The sequence below is a fragment of the Jatropha curcas genome, chromosome 2 (genome assembly GCF_041381405.1).
Source record: "Jatropha curcas cultivar XTBG-Jc1 chromosome 2, XTBG_Jcur_1.0, whole genome shotgun sequence".
Classification (NCBI taxonomy): Eukaryota; Viridiplantae; Streptophyta; class Magnoliopsida; order Malpighiales; family Euphorbiaceae; genus Jatropha; species Jatropha curcas.
The window spans coordinates 29,428,793-29,445,154 of record NC_143152.1 but is presented as its reverse complement, the minus strand read 5'-3'; the positions used below and the strand labels follow the sequence as shown (position 1 = coordinate 29,445,154).

Genomic DNA, 16,362 nt, shown 5'->3' with positions numbered 1-16,362 from the left:
CATGCACAACTGAATATTGAATTAGACTCAAATGCCCTTCTCAATATTAAAAAAAAAAAAAAAAAAAAAAAGAATTTTGATCGTTGTTGGTTTCTCGGTGACTTGTTGTTATCAGTCACCAATGGACTCTTCCATTTAATTGGGTCAAATTGATTGTTATCAGTCACCACTAAGGTATATATTTTATGGATTGTTTGAAAAAATAATGATAATTCAAAAGATTAATTTGATAAATACATTAATAATAATTAGCCAATTGTTAGGTTATCTTTTTATAGTTATTTTTAGTAGATTTCATTTAGAATTTCTTTTAAATTTTATTTAATTTGTTTTATTTTAGTTAATTTTATGGATTGTTTGAAAAAATAATGATAATTCAAAAGATTAATTTGATAAATACATTAATAATAATTAGCCAATTGTTAGGTTATCTTTTTATAGTTATTTTTAGTAGATTTCATTTAGAATTTCTTTTAAATTTTATTTAATTTGTTTTATTTTAGTTAATTTTACTTGCAGTTTTTAATAAAGTTTTCTTGAATCGTATTTCACTTTATCTTGAGGAATATTATAAGATTTTTATAGAAAAACAGTCAAAATACAAAAACAAAATTTTTACAAGACTTCCAGCAAGAAGCACATCCAAAGAGTGTTACCTATAACTCTCGTGCTGTCTCAAAAACAAAATCAAAAGAGGGTCAAACTCGAGCAGGCTCAGAGCTCATCTGAATCAACAAGATAGACCTCCTGAGAAAGATTTATGGGAGAAAGCAAGTTTCACAAACTCATTGAATAAAAATAAATAATACATAACTCAAACGATTAGACTAGATGTTTTTCACATTTTTTATGATGAACTTGTTCAGTCAAGCACATATCACAATATCAGCACCCATAAATAATATTACCTTCTAATAATCACATCAAATGGAGATTAGTCAGTGGCGTCACAAAACTCCTGACAAGCCATTATCATACATGGCCAACTAGTCTATTCCTCACTTGATCAGTCCTCACATTATTTTTCCATTTTCTCTTTCTGTTTCCACTCTCTCTTTCTTTTTCCATGTCCTACAGGAGGCCAACATATACTTTTGTCATATCATTCATATTACATTTTATCAAGTGCACACGAAGAGGCCGATCTTCCATACCCACCAATCGTCCCGAATAGTATCACAATCCCATAGTGACCCACTTCATTCCAATTCCACCTGAATACAAAGCACAACATTATCACATCACAAGTAATCTAATTAACTCTCATAATGTAGTAAATTGCATAGGAGATTAATAAGCACATAGGAATATAATTATGGAATATGTATAAATATTTAATTCTCATATGCTTATATTACTATAATTTACATGGTAGATCATATGCTTATAATTTAATATTGAAATAGTAAAGGATGAGCATCGTATGTATATATATATATATATATATATTTATAAGATGTGAAATGGTCAATGTATATATGCAAATGATGGCATGCATCATTTATTATTACTCAAAGTGATAAAAGAAGGATCAAACCTCCATTTGAATTTTGACTAGCAGGAGCAGTTGACAAATTCTGATAATCGAGATAAAATACAAATATAAAAAAAAGATTACATCAAACAGATGATTTTCCTTAAATAATAATTAACCTATCATATATCTGTTTAGATATTAGACTGCTTTAATTAATCTAAATCTTATCGATATATCTGATAGTATTTTCTTTCAAATAGAACTATCTATTTGTTCAAGTATTAACTATTTAATACACTTATCAACTATCACTCACATAGTTCATCTATCGAGCAATCAATAATATAATATTCACAAGTAATAATTTTATGTTTAACTCATAACTTATAGATTAAAATAACATTCGATTTAATCCCAATATATTCTTATATGTTTTCATCTCGATATGGTTTACTTCCTTAACCAGTCGCCAAATAATAAATATTTTATATAAACAAATATAAATAATCCTCGTTACTCAAAATATTATATCCTCTAAGTAACATATTCCATCACCATCTTAAAATAATTGGTACCCATTCAATAATAAATTTCATTTTACTCAAATCATTTTCCATTCATTTTACTCAAATCATTTTCCGTCCTACACTTAAATATTTAATTTGCTCTAATTTGATAAAATCTTATCTTATTCTTAACCTTAATTATTTTAATTAAAACTAATTTAGTTAATAACAACAATTTCAAAACTTGAAAATTTATGTTGAATTTAACAAATTAAAAAATACCGATTAAAAATCAGAATCCGGATTTGAGTATAATTCTCGCTTCTGCCTCCTGGGGACACCGGCCGGCCAGTCACTGGCGACACAGTCAACGGTGGTCCGAAAACTGTGGCTGCTTGGAATTGAGCACTCTTTACATCTACCTGGTTCGGATTTCAATGATGAATCCATATTTGGTGTCGGTTGGGCGAAATTGGCCGGAACAGGCTCGATAGGAGCTTAGTGCCGCGTTTATGTCACTGTCGATCTAAAAGGGATGAACCGGAGCTCGCCTGTGCTGCAGTAGTCGTCGGAGTCGCGAGCGGGGAGAAGATGCGACCTGAGCAAAGGCTGTTGGTGGCTCAATTTTTATTTTAATCATTTAATATTTTAATTTATAAAATTGCATTTCATATATTTTAATTTGTAAATTAAATTAATTAAATATTTATTAAATGATTAAAAAAATATAAAGCTATTGATAAAAAATTGTGCTAACCAAATATCTACGTACACTTCAAAGCTGAAAGCAAGTGAAATTGAAGAATTTCCAGATTGCCATTCATTAACGCACCGTAAAGTATTTATATACAAGCTGTAATTACTTCTCTATGACATAAAAATATAAAATCTATACTAATTAACTTAAAGTAAATACATTTATTCTTCATAAAGTCCATTATGGAAATTCTTTGCCTCAAAGGGTCCATTACAAATATCAACACCACCACCTAAACTACAAAGCAAACATAATAAGGGAGGATCTATTGACATCAATAACTGTGTTATCGTCCAACAAATTCTTCAACTCCTTCACAAATCGTTCCATTGCTTGGGCTGGCAGACAAATTGGAATTAGGATTCCATTTTCACCTTTCTTACGTTCAAACGGTACGTAAAAGCTTGCTAATATAGGGATGGCTTTTGCGGGCCCGCCATAGATTGCTTTGCCCCATCCAAAATCCACTTCTTTAAACCCTGTATGTCTCACATCCGACACAACGTAAGCACCTTCTACAGCAATATGAGGCCTACCCTTAATCACCAGTAGATCTGCCACCGATTTTATATACTCTCTATCGAATTCCATTTTAGCCTTTCTTATCAGTTCTAGTCCATAACCTATCGGATTCTTGGAAATTTCTCCGGCAGTCGCAACCGCAGTTGACAGGACAAATCCGTTACCGTAATAACCTTCTGGTAATAGAGGAGGATTAAACTTGCCCGCGTTGTTAAGTAATATCATTCGCATTTCTTGTCCGGCGTCTGGCTGAAGCGCAATAGTGCGACATTTCCATAAACATGCAGTTAATATTTCAGCATTAGTGCAACGAGGAAGATGAGGAGGAATATATCTACTACGAAGAGTAGATAAAGCAGAAGGGCTAATAAAAACGGATCTATGAACTATGTCATCAAGTGGAAATGGAATTCCTTGGCCATTTTCTATGTGATCATATTCACGGTGGATGCAGGTCACACGGGGTGGGTTTCTTGCATCAAGTACATGTCTTTCCCATACTGGGAAAATAGAAGGGGATTGTCTTCCACGCGCCATCTCGGCTATGGCTGACAAGAACTGAGCTAGACCAGGACCATCACTCATGGTGTGATTGAAACGGATAGCAAATGTGAAACCACCACATTTAAAGCGTGTGACCTGCCAAACAAACAAAGATTTCTTTGTATTATTTCATTTAGGAATAAGGCTCAATTAGGTTTCAATTAAAATTTACCGACTAAGAGTTCTGGAAACAATTTCAGTTTTGAGTGCTACTGAACCGAAACTTGTTAAGAACTTACCTGAATCAGTATGACAGGGAAATTTAGTATCCCACTAGAGCCAGGCACATCAAAAAGGAGCTCATCCAAGAAAGGAAATGGAGGTTGAAGAGCATCGCCGGACTGATCAAGACTAACATTAGCATCAGCTTCAATAAACAAAACACTTCACCATTGCAATCCATAATGAGCTTACGGTTCGCCCCTTCTCTAAGCCTGCCAGCGAATGGATAGTAAAAAACAAGAGCTTTAGCAATAGCATTTCTAATAACCTGAACGGGGTCTTTCCCTTCCATTGAGGGGTCATGACGATAAATTTGTATGACTGGGATATGGATTCGAAGACCTTCTTGATCATCAATGTCCGATAATGGCTTGAACTCATGAGGGGTAGGCTTTGAAGTTGTGATTAGTTCCGGTTCACACCTCTGAACCTTGAAAATGGGCGTAGGTGGTGCCATTAACTAGGCAGAAAACGAACACCAAGTTAGTAATCAAGTACAAAGACACAGCTCTGCAGATAGGTGATCTTGACATGGCGATATGCATTCATTTATAGGACCAGAAGAAGATAGTCATATTAATTTTCCACACACAAAAAATTCACAAGATAACGTGTAAGCTTTTTATATGATGATTTTTTTTTTTTCCTTTTGAAAAGGAAATATTTCTGATAGAAAAAATAAGTATATATAATTTTAAAAATAATTTCTATTTTAATTGATTTGTCGACATACTTATGATCTTATTTACGTAAATATAATCAGGAGTGTATATAATTTTTCAATTAAAAACATATAATTTTTTTTATTTTTTTTTAATATTTAGGAGAAAGATTTCAATTTGGATCTATTGATATACCACTAAATTATATCTTGGCATAGAAAAGATATAATTGTTACTTAAATACTTAAACCGTAAACATGAGTTCATTGAATTTTTTATTGATTAGTATAAATTATAATTTAATTTAAGATTCACTTATTTGAATTAAGAAAACCACAAAGTTTGAATTTAATAGTAAGTCACAATGTTTTTCTTTCTTTCTTTTTGAAGAAAATATTTGATGTAGAGCTTAATGATATATATTGCATAATTTTATGTGTGTATATATAATCAGATAAAAATTAATTTCTTTAATTTCAGAAGTAAAATTCAAGGTTTTTAATCTTTTCAATAATTTTATTAACTATTAAAAATTAAATTTGTATTCTCGTATGTGTGAAAATAGATATCGCTTACGATCCCATTTATCAAGTGGCTTACATTCATCATTACATTATTAATAAATTTTTAATTTCTTTTAAAAAAAGAAAAGTCAAATATTCTTTATTGTTCTCGTTTCTTCTTCTTCTTTTTTTTTTTTTTTATCAGCTAGCTATTTTCATGTTGTTTCTTTCTTTTTTTGTGAGCCAGTGATAGAATTTCGGTGTTGCACGTCTAACGTAATAAAAATAATTTTATTATTTTTAAAATATATATATATATATATATATATATAAACTTAAATCAAGTGAAAGGCAGCAGTAATTAATTACAAGTTAAAAATTTATAGTTATTCTCTATTTTTTATTTTTATGAATATTTGTCCACATCAAGTGAAAAAAAAAGTAGTTCCAATTAATGATATAATATTGTATTATTAACTTTAGTCTATAAGTGATATAGTACACGTCATCAATCTAAGAATTTCTCTTTTGTGAAGATTCTTAAGAGTATCATCTTCTCAATGGGCACGGTCGTGGTGAAGCCACGGTTGCCCCTTCCTTTTTTTTTTAAGAAATTAGATTCAATAACCTCCACAAATTTTATAAATATCATTAACTATTTAATCTTCTTAATTTAAAGATAAATACTTTATCATTATCCCTTAATTTAATTTAACTTGTAAGACAGGACTTGCACCGGGTTGGCCTACTAAGAGATAAAATACTTGCGTGAGTATTTGCTTCATCAATTAGGATTGCACCCTCGATTTTACTTAATAGAGAAAAGTGACGGATCACTTATTCTAACACTTATTAGTCAAATTTATATTTTTTTGAATATAATCTGAGTTATTGTTGTTTAAATATTAAGATTTATTGTTAAATGTAAATTGAGATTTTGTTGTAAAAGATATTACACATAAATTCATACACTTTCTGCATTACACTATAAATTTATTTTATTATTGTATAAATCATCCAACATAATTTTAGAATTTTTAGTTTTAAATAGCAACAACTTCACCTTCCCTTCACTTCTACAAGGCAGATTTAGTGGTACCGCCACCAATGGATAGTTTCTCTAAAAATACCCTTGAGCTCCTTTACAAATCTCTCCATTGCTTGAGCAGGCAACACAATTGGCATAATAATCCCATTTTCTCCATTTTTTTTTTAATTTTTAAATGGTAGATAAAAGCTAACAACTCTTGCCCATGGTAAAATAATTGTGGGTCCCGTTTATGTATGGTACAACCTAAGGGGGTGAATTGAGTTTTCTAAAAATTTAATTTTCAAAAATAAAAATCAGAATTCTATTGCAGCGGAATTAGAAAGCATTTGTGAGAATTAGTTATCAAGTTTTGAACTTCCTCACAAAACTTATTGCAAGACTAGAAAGGCTCTGTGAAGACAATTATTGCAATTAAAACTGCTTCACAAAGTTTAAGCAATTTTAGAATAACTCTGTGAATGATAGTTATTGCATTTAGAACTACCTCACAAAGCTTAAGAAAGTTTAGAAAGACTCTGTGAAGAACAGCTTCACAAAGTTTAAGCAATTTTAGAAAGACTTTGTGAAGAACAGCTATTGCAATTAGAACAGCTTCACAAAGCTTTAAGTAAGATTAGAAAACTGATTATAATTCATATTGTGAATTACACTGAATATAGAAGGACAGATTAGAACTTGGTATAATCACAATACAGAAATCCAGAGTTCTAGTGTTCCACAGAGATAAAGCTTATTCACGATTAGAATCAGAAACCCATTAATAACTTTGCATTTCTAAATAGATTAACAGTTGTGTAAATAGAATATAACCAAGCAGAATTTCAGAAAGTAAAAGAAGATAAATACAGAGATTTATAGTGGTTCGGTACTAACTCGCCTACATCCACTCCCCAAGACGTATCTTGAGATCTTCCACTATGTTATCTCTTTTCAAGGGTAAGAGACAAACCAACAATACAAGAAAATAGATCAACACCTAGATCTAACCTTTATCTCACTAGATTTTTCAAAAGTTCTAGTCAACCTCAACCCTTTCTGTTTTTGCAGAGAACAGAAACTCAAATCAAGACATTAGAATCTCACACAAGGAGAAAGTCGCTTGATAACCTATTACACCATAGTTTTTCACCTAAGCTATTACACAAAAGTTTTTCAAATAAAAATTTATCTACAACAGACTACAAAATCTATATAGAAAGAGAGAAATGCAAATATTAACACAGGAATAACAGAAAACGAATTTAGAAAACAGATTTAAAGATCAGAACTATTCTTCAGAAAAAAACTGTTAATAAATTTTCTTTTCTCTTAAAAATTTTTCTTGAAGCAAAAAAACGAAAAAAAATAGGAGGATTGAAGAGAGAGTTTTGAGAGATTTAAACTTTGAACAATGGACTCATACTCTTTGCAAAATCCCTTCTTTGCAAAAGATGATATTCTCTTTTGAAGTTAACGTTGAGATTATTGTTTTAATGAGCAATGAAGTTTTTGACATTTTTAAACTCAAGAGGCAATGCATAGGTTGCAATTAAAATGACTGTTAGACCACATTTAATATTTACACACTCAAGGTTTGGAGGTGAAAAGTTTAATTTAGAAAACAGTGTAACTTTTACAGTAGAAACATCCAGCTGTATTAGAAACAGACAGCTGTATTAAATCAGAAACTGCTTTTTGCAGAATTTCATTTAATAGCCACCAAGAATATTTACTCCAAAAATATTTTAGATGGAAAAACGTAAAGAGTAAATGTCATGACCCGATTCCATGGGCCAGACCGGCACTAGGGCCCAGGTAAGCTTAAGGCCCCCAAGGCCCGTAGTAAGCCTGAAACACTAGAATCTATTATCTCAGTATAAATTTCAACATTCAGCCCATATGATAATGAAAAATAACCTCAATATTTTATTAAATCTCGGCCCAAATTTATCGGCTACAACATTCCACAGTTCGGGCCTAATTAACAATGCATCACATTTATAATATGGGTTCACATAATTATCTCATCTATAATAATAAACGATTAAAAGTATACAAATCCTATAACTGCGGAGTCACTAACTGTTAGTATACATAGCAAAATAATTATGGAACTAGGAAAAATTCTTTATTGCCCTGCGCCGAAGAAACATAGCCTAAATCGAATTAAAGGAAAAACCTACTTCCTGAAAAATCAAACAAGACATGTGAGTTTTCTAAGAAGTAATAATTATTGCACAACACACGCAGTCACACAAATGTGAACACATATTAATCTAGTCATCCGACTAGTTATATGCTCACGCAGCCAGGCACACAAATGGCATATCACCAGCACTCACAATCATAAACATCTTCATATAATCACATCACGTGGAAATTAGTCAGTGGCGCCACCTGAAACCCCAACGAGCCGTCCTCACACATGGCTCGCCCTCTCATACATGTGCACCAGGGAGCCGATCCCCCATACGGCCAACTGGTCTAATCCTCACTGACCAGTCCTCTCATTGTATTTCCATTCTCTCTTTTCTTTTCCATACCAACAGGAGGCAACCCGGTGGTCTCCATCCAATCTAGATCATCAAGTGCTCACAACAGGAGGCCACCCTGCGGGCTACAATCAAATCTAGATTATCAGGTGCGCAACAACAAGAAGCCATCCTGTGGTTTTCCACATAATCCATATCATCAGGTGCACACGGGGGCGCCGATCTCCCATTTTCCCGGCCGACGGTCAAATATTATATAATATTCGGATCCATATCACAGACCGTCCTCACAAACCCACGGTGGTCCACTTCATCCCAATTCCACACAAACAAAGCATAGCATTATCACAACACAATTAATCAAACATTGCAATCAAATGCAAACATATTAATCAATTAAACATCGTAATGCAATGCACAATTAAACATCCAAAATCAATGCAAATAAATAAATAAATAATAGTATTGACAATAAACAACAATAATAAAATAAATAATAATAATAATAATAATAATAATAATAATAATAATGAACAAAATAATGACAATAATTAAACAATTAGAGTACTTTATTTATTATGTAACAAATTATAGAATTTATCTAAATAAACTTATTAATTATATTATTAATTACAACTAGTCTAAGTTCTATCGAAATTTCGGCAGCACCTCCCCTAAAAATTGGACTATCCACCTGTTTAGATAACACAGTATTATTATATATTTATCAATCAATACACACAGCCCATCCGTCGGGCAATCAATCAACTTAATTCCCATCCTCCTTCAATAGCAATGTCATAGCTAACAAACCATTTAAATTGTCTATCCATTATACATTACTTGTTTATATATATATATATATGTATATATATATATATACATCCTTCTAATACAACACAAAAACACAAATGGTTGATGCCAACTTGCAGAAATAAAAGTTTTCTAAGTCCAAATCAGGGATTAAACATTAACTAACTATTCCTATCGAAATCAAATTTATAACTTCAATGTACTATACTAGGCTACAATTTTCCAGAAATAAATAAATTGAAATAATTGCTTGCCAAATCTAAAAGTCTAGACTTCATGATTAAATTTTCATATTTTACACACTAGCTAACTCACTACCCTACAAGAACTTCATTTACAACTTCAAATACCCATCCCAAACATTATGATTCAAAGAACCAACTAATTAATTGCTGCTAACTCAAGGAATTCAAAATTCTCTATTTAATACCCAAAATATATCCACCATTCTTTAATCATTACTAAAATTCTAGATTAGGCATTACAAACCAATGTTTCCATTAAGTTACAATTTAGTAATCTCATCTCTCAAGTAATCCAATACACAGCTTAAACATATATACCAACCCCAACAAGTATAATTATCTACCTTTTAATTTCATCAGGTATACCGGCTTCTAAGAACCTTCAACAATATAAATATTTATCTTCTAAATCAATCCCAACGATAAAAAGCTATTTAACTGTAATTCATTGGGCTTAAACACTAAATTAGTTCATACACCCCATTACAGCCAATTATTTAAAAACTATTAAATCCTTGACTCCTATTCAAAGAGTAAATATCTAATTAACACTTAAAATTTTCTAAAGTTCTAAACCAATTAATTAAACATATCCGGCTACCGCAAATACCACAGACTAATCAAATTTAATTATTTATAGAAGAGTAAAAATATTCTATTTATATATAGACTATCCCGATAATCTTATTTCTTGTTATTTAATTAAATCTACTTATATATAATCCTATCTAAATAATTTAAATCTTATTATTTTATTGTACCTACTTTGATAATTAATCCACATAAATTTGCTAAGGTCACTAAATCTAAACTTCTACAGTTTTTTTTTTTCAGCTATAACACCGAATTTCTAAATTTGCGTCGAATAATTATTTGAAGGTCAATTGAATTCGGGTTGCAAAACTAACTGTATATTCGTAATCTACATAAAAAGGTCAACATTCTGCCATACCCATGCTCCGGTGACCGGAACAACCGCTGGCCGCCGGCATCGCCGCCGTACAGGGTGGCGAGGGAGGCGGCAGTCCGGGATCAAGCAATTTCGACACTAATTTGCTTAATATTTCCATGAAAATTACAAATTCCTCTTCACTTTACACAAATCATGCCATTATCTAATGAAATCCCAAATTTTAATTTTTGACACCTTAACAAAATTTCTTCAAGGAATTTCCCTAAATCCCACAGTTAATTATCTATTGACACAAGAAAATCCAAGAAAGGAGGTTAGGGAGTCATGATCGGCTCACCTTGTTGATAGCAGTCGCCGGAAGGCCGGAGGAGAGGGAGTTGCCGAAGGAGGCAGCTTCGAGCTACGCCACTGCAAGGCCGTTCGGCGCGAAGAAAAGCGAGAGACGCGATTGGTGGCGTGAATGGAGTTGAGCGCCGCCTTGCTTTCCTCGCGTGGTGGCCGGAAACGAAGAGAGGAAAGGGGGAGAGGAGGTCGCGCGCTTGGTGCTGGCGCCAGGAAGAAGAAGGGAAAAAGAAAAGAAAAAAAAAGAAAAGAAAGAAAAAAAAAATCTTGGGGCTTCTAGGCCATTCCGGTTCGATTCGAACCGGTTTGGTCTAATTCAATGATTCGGCTCGATTTGCTTGGTTTTTGAGTTTTTCGCTTGGTTTTCGAAAAATCAAATTGGTTAATGGGTCCAGTTTAGCAATAATATAATACTAGCTGGTATAATCTCATTGGTTGAAAATAAAAAATTTAGTCTTTAAATGAAAATTCTACGAAATTAAATTTTCGGGTCGTTTCAGTAAAGATTTTGACTATATCCTTTTAATAAATTTATTCAAAAACATTTCAAAACAATTTTGAGAGAGATATAAAATAAATTTGTGCTTCTAAAATTATTTACTCTCTATCTTACAATAATTTCCTAAGACATATTATAATACTAAACAATAGAAAATATCTTCATTATCTTCAAGGTCTTAAAATAAAAATCTTGGGTTGTAGGAACTTCATTTCTTCAATAATTTTCATATTTTAAAAATCTGCATAAAATAATATTAGCACATACAAGAATAATAAATTTATTTGTTTACAAGAATATTAAATTTATTTGTTTTGTATATTCATCAAAATTTCAAAATAAAATTGACCATTGAGTCAACAATAATTAATAAAATGGATAAGTATGTATATCTCTCTCTTTTAGACTTTTACTGTACGTTAGCATATTCAAAAATATCATTCATCCTTATTTAAAATTTCAAAAAATACGTAAATTTACTCTTGAATTTTATTATTTTAATTTTTTAGCATTTTCAATTTTTATTTTGATCATTTAATATTTTAATTTATAAAATTACATCTTACATATTTTAACTTGTAAAATTAAATTAATTAAAATATTTGTTAAATGATTAAAAAAATATAAAGCTACTGATAAAAAATTGCGTTAACCACATATCTGCGTACACTTCAAAGCTGAAGCAAGTGATATTGAAGAATTTCCAGATTGCCATTCATTAATGCACTGTAAAGTAATTACTTCACAGTAATTACTTTTCTATGATATAAAAATATAAAATCTAACATTTATTCATTATGGAAATTGTTTGCCTAAACGGTTCCATTACAAATAACAACACCGCCACCTAACCTACAAAGCAAACATAATAAGGGAGGATCTATTGACATCAATAACTGTGTTATCGTCCAACAAACAAATTTGAATTACAATTCCATTTTCACCTTTCTTACTTTCAAAGGGTACGTAAAAGCTTGCTACTATAGGAATGGCCCGCCATAGATTGCTTTGCCCCATCCAAAATCCACTTCTTTAAACCCTGCATGTCTCACATCCGACACAACGTAAGTACCTTCTGCAGCAAAATGAGGCCTACCCTTAATCACCAGTAGATCTGCCACTGATTTTATATACTCTCTATCGAATTCCATTTTAGCCTTTCTTATCAGTTCTAATCCATAACCTATTGGATTCTTGGAAATTTCTCCAGCAGTCTGTAACTGCCGTTGACTGGACAAATCCGTTACTGTAATACCCTTCTGGTAATAGAGGAGGATTAAACTTGCACGCGTTGTTAAGTAACATCAGTCGCATTTCTTGTCCGGCGCCTGGCTGAAGCGCAATAGTGCGACATTTCCATAAACATGCAGTTAATATTTCAACATCAGTGCAACGAGGAAGATGAGGAGGAATATATCTACTACGAGGAGTAGATAAAGCAGAAGGGCTAATAAAAATGGCTCTATGAACTATGTCATCAAGTGGAAATGGAATTCCTTGGCCATTTTCTATGTGATCATGTTCTCGGTGGATGCAGGTCACATGGGGTGGGTTTCGTGCATCAAGTACATGTCTTTCCCATACTGGGAAAATAGAAGGGGATTGTATTCCACGCGCCATCTCGGCTATGGCTGACAAGAACTGTGCTAGACCAGGACCATCACTCATAGTATGATTGAGACGGATAGCAAATGTGAAACCACCACATTTAAAGCGTGTGACCTGCCAAACAAACAAAGATTTCTTTGTATTATTTCATTTAGGAATAAGGCTCAATTAGGTTTTAATTAAAATTTACCGACCAAGAGTTCTGGAAACAATTTCAGTTTTGAGTGCTACTGAACCGAAACTTGTTAAGAACTTACCTGAATCAGTATGACAGGGCAATTTAGTATCCCACTAGAGCCAGGCACATCAAAAAGGAGCTCATCCAAGAAAGGAAATGGAGGTTGAAGAGCATCGCCGGACTGATCAAGACTGACATTGGCATCAGCTTCAATAAATAAAACACCTTCACCATTGCAATCCATAATGAGCTTACGGTTAGAACCTTCTCTAAGCCTGCCAGCGAATGGATAGTAAAAAACAAGAGCTTTAGCAATAGCATTTCTAATAACCTGAACAGGGTCTTTCCCTTCCATTGAGCGGCCATGACGATAAATTTGTATGAATGGGATCTGGAATCGAAGACCTTCTTGATCATCAATGTCCGATAATGGCTTGAACTCATGGGGGGTAGGCTTTGAAGGTGTGATTAGTTCCGGTTCACACCTCTCCATTAATTAGGCAGAAAACGAACGCCAAGTTAGTAATCAAGTAGAAAGACACAGCTCTGTAGATAGGTGACCTTGACATGGCAATGTGCATTTATTTATAGGAGGAGAAGAAGATAGTCATATGACAATTTTCCACCGCACAAAAAATTCACAAGATAACGTGTAACACGTTTTTATACGATGATTTTTTTTTTTTTTTTTTTTTGAAAAGGGAATATTTCTGATAGAAAAAATGAAGTATAAATAATTTTAAAAATAATTTCTATTTTCATTGAGGTTTTTGGAGATTTTTTCACTTAACATTCATAGAATAAGTTGGAGTTTTTTTGGGTAAGCCCATGGCTTAGTGAAACACCCTGAATTTTTATTTTCGAAACCTTTGAATTTTTTTTAAATCAAAAATTTGAATTTTTGACGGTATGGGCCATAAATAGTGAATAATTTTAATTCGAGTTCAAATTTTTGCAAATTGGGCCCAAGCCCAAATATAATGTCGAAAACTTTGAATCGAGAACAGTTAAATTCTCGAGTAATAAAATGAAAGTCCAGCAATTAATCTAGTAGGTATATATATAAATTAATTTTCCTAAAAATCAAATATGATTACTAACTATATTTTTTTTTAATCTTATTTAGTTAATGGAGGAAATGTTATGAAACCTAATTAAAATAATTAAAATATTGAACCGGACCCGAAACGCAAATTGATTTTTCAAAAACCATACGAATAAGCCGAAAACCGAGTGAAAAACTCGAAAACCAAACGATGAGACCAATCACTGAATCAGAACGAACCGGTTCGAATCGAACCGAAATGGCCCAGCCCACTTTTCTTCCTTCCTTTTCTTTCTCTTTCTTTTCTCTCCTTCCTTTTTCCCTTCTTCCTCCTCGCGCGCGCACGACAGTCTCTCCTCTCCCTCTCCTTCGCGTTTCCGGCCACCGTTCAACAAGATGAAGGCGGCGACCGGTTCTTCTGGCGATGCTGGTCACATTTCCAACCTCCCCTCGCTCCGATTGGACCTCCAGCGGCGCGAATCGAGACCATCTCCTCCGACAGTCATACCCTTTGACCTCCGGCGACTTCTCGCCATTTCCGACGGGCTCAAGGTGAACTTAAGGTCTCGATCGACTCCTCTCCTCCACGTGAACAATTCCCCTCCATTGATTTGTGATCTTGCTTGAGTTTTGACAACCCACCATGGATGGCGGCTTGAAGGTGGCTGTGGAGGTCGATCCGGCCAAACGAGCCACTGCCTCATCAAACCGATGGTGGATTTGAACTCCTCGCGAAAATTGGAGTCAAGTGGTGGTGACCTTGCAATTTTCTGGGCGGTATCGGTTTTCCGGCCATCGTGCACGGCGGCAGCGGCGGCGGTCCAGTGACCGGCCGGCGACACTCCGGTGAGGCCTCGATAGACATAATTTTCTCCCCTTCACGCTGATCCCGGAATCGTCGCCCGATTCTTAATTGGTACGCTTTAAGACTAAATTCTCAATTTTTATACATATAAAAAGAATTAATTGATTAATGAATCTAATTGAGTAATTAAATAGATTAAGTTGAATAATAAGAAATTAGGTATAGAAATAGCTTAAAAATATATAGAACATTTATAGTCCTTTGTAAATAAGGTTAAATTGGTTAGTATGTGGTAATTGCGATAGCGAATATGATTAGTTAACTGGTTTAGGTTCTTTAGAATAACGTAATAGCAAATTGGTTTAGAACATTGACAATTAAATTACATGCGCTATAATTATAATTAGGAGGTTTATTAATGAGATAAGACTTCCTTGCTAATATTTATGTAAGTCAATTTAGGAATTTTAATAAATATCGTTAGGAGAAGTTATAATTTAAAGTAAATAGTTATAGGGGCAATTAACAATATTATTGAACCACGCTTAGAGGTTAATATAAATTGCTAATTAGTTGATTTGGAATTATTAAGTGTGTATATGTAAGTGTGATGGATGATATCTGTAGCTTGAAGCTGATTGGCTGTCTGAAATGATTGATCGAATGATTGAAAAATAAAATTATGGCGGACGGGATTAGTTGATTTGAATTGCCCGATGGATGGGCTGTGTGTATTAATTAATAAATATACAATATATTATTATGTTAATTAAACAGGTAGATAATCCTATTTTCAGGGGAGATGCTGCCGAAATTTTGATAGAAATTAGACTAAATTTTAATTAACAACATGATTAATAAGTTTATTTAGGTTAGTTCTATAATTTGGTACATAATAAATATAGTGAGTTGGGTGTTTATAATCTTTATTATTCATTTAACTATTTACATATTCATTCATTTATCTACATTATTATTGTTAATATTGTTATTTATTTTATTATTGTTGTTAATTGCTAATACTAATTATTTATTTATTTATTTGCATTGGTTTTGGATGCTTAATTGTGCATTGCATTACGATGTCAAATTGAATAATATGTCTGCATTTGATTGCAATGTTTGCTTAATTGTGTTGTGATATTGCTGTGCTTTGCTTGTGTGGAATTGGGATGAAGTGGATCACCATGAGTTTGTGAG

General features: G+C 32.7%; 2 pseudogenes across 2 annotated transcripts in view; both read right to left on the bottom strand.

Moving 5' to 3' along the window:
• Positions 1–2,780: 2,780 nt before the first annotated feature.
• Positions 2,781–4,575, bottom strand: LOC149498577 (benzyl alcohol O-benzoyltransferase-like; annotated as a pseudogene). Its single transcript, XR_016319453.1, has 2 exons — positions 4,045–4,575; positions 2,781–3,901 (listed from the first exon to the last, which is right to left on the bottom strand). The product of XR_016319453.1 is annotated as a benzyl alcohol O-benzoyltransferase-like (transcript).
• A 7,724-nt stretch (positions 4,576–12,299) lies between these two features.
• Positions 12,300–16,362, bottom strand: part of LOC149498576 (benzyl alcohol O-benzoyltransferase-like) — a 6,085-nt pseudogene continuing 2,022 nt past the window's right edge. The window contains exons 3-4 of the transcript XR_016319572.1: positions 13,392–13,799; positions 12,300–13,248 (exon numbers count right to left, since the gene is read on the bottom strand). The product of XR_016319572.1 is annotated as a benzyl alcohol O-benzoyltransferase-like (transcript). The remainder of the gene's footprint in view (positions 13,249–13,391; positions 13,800–16,362) is intronic.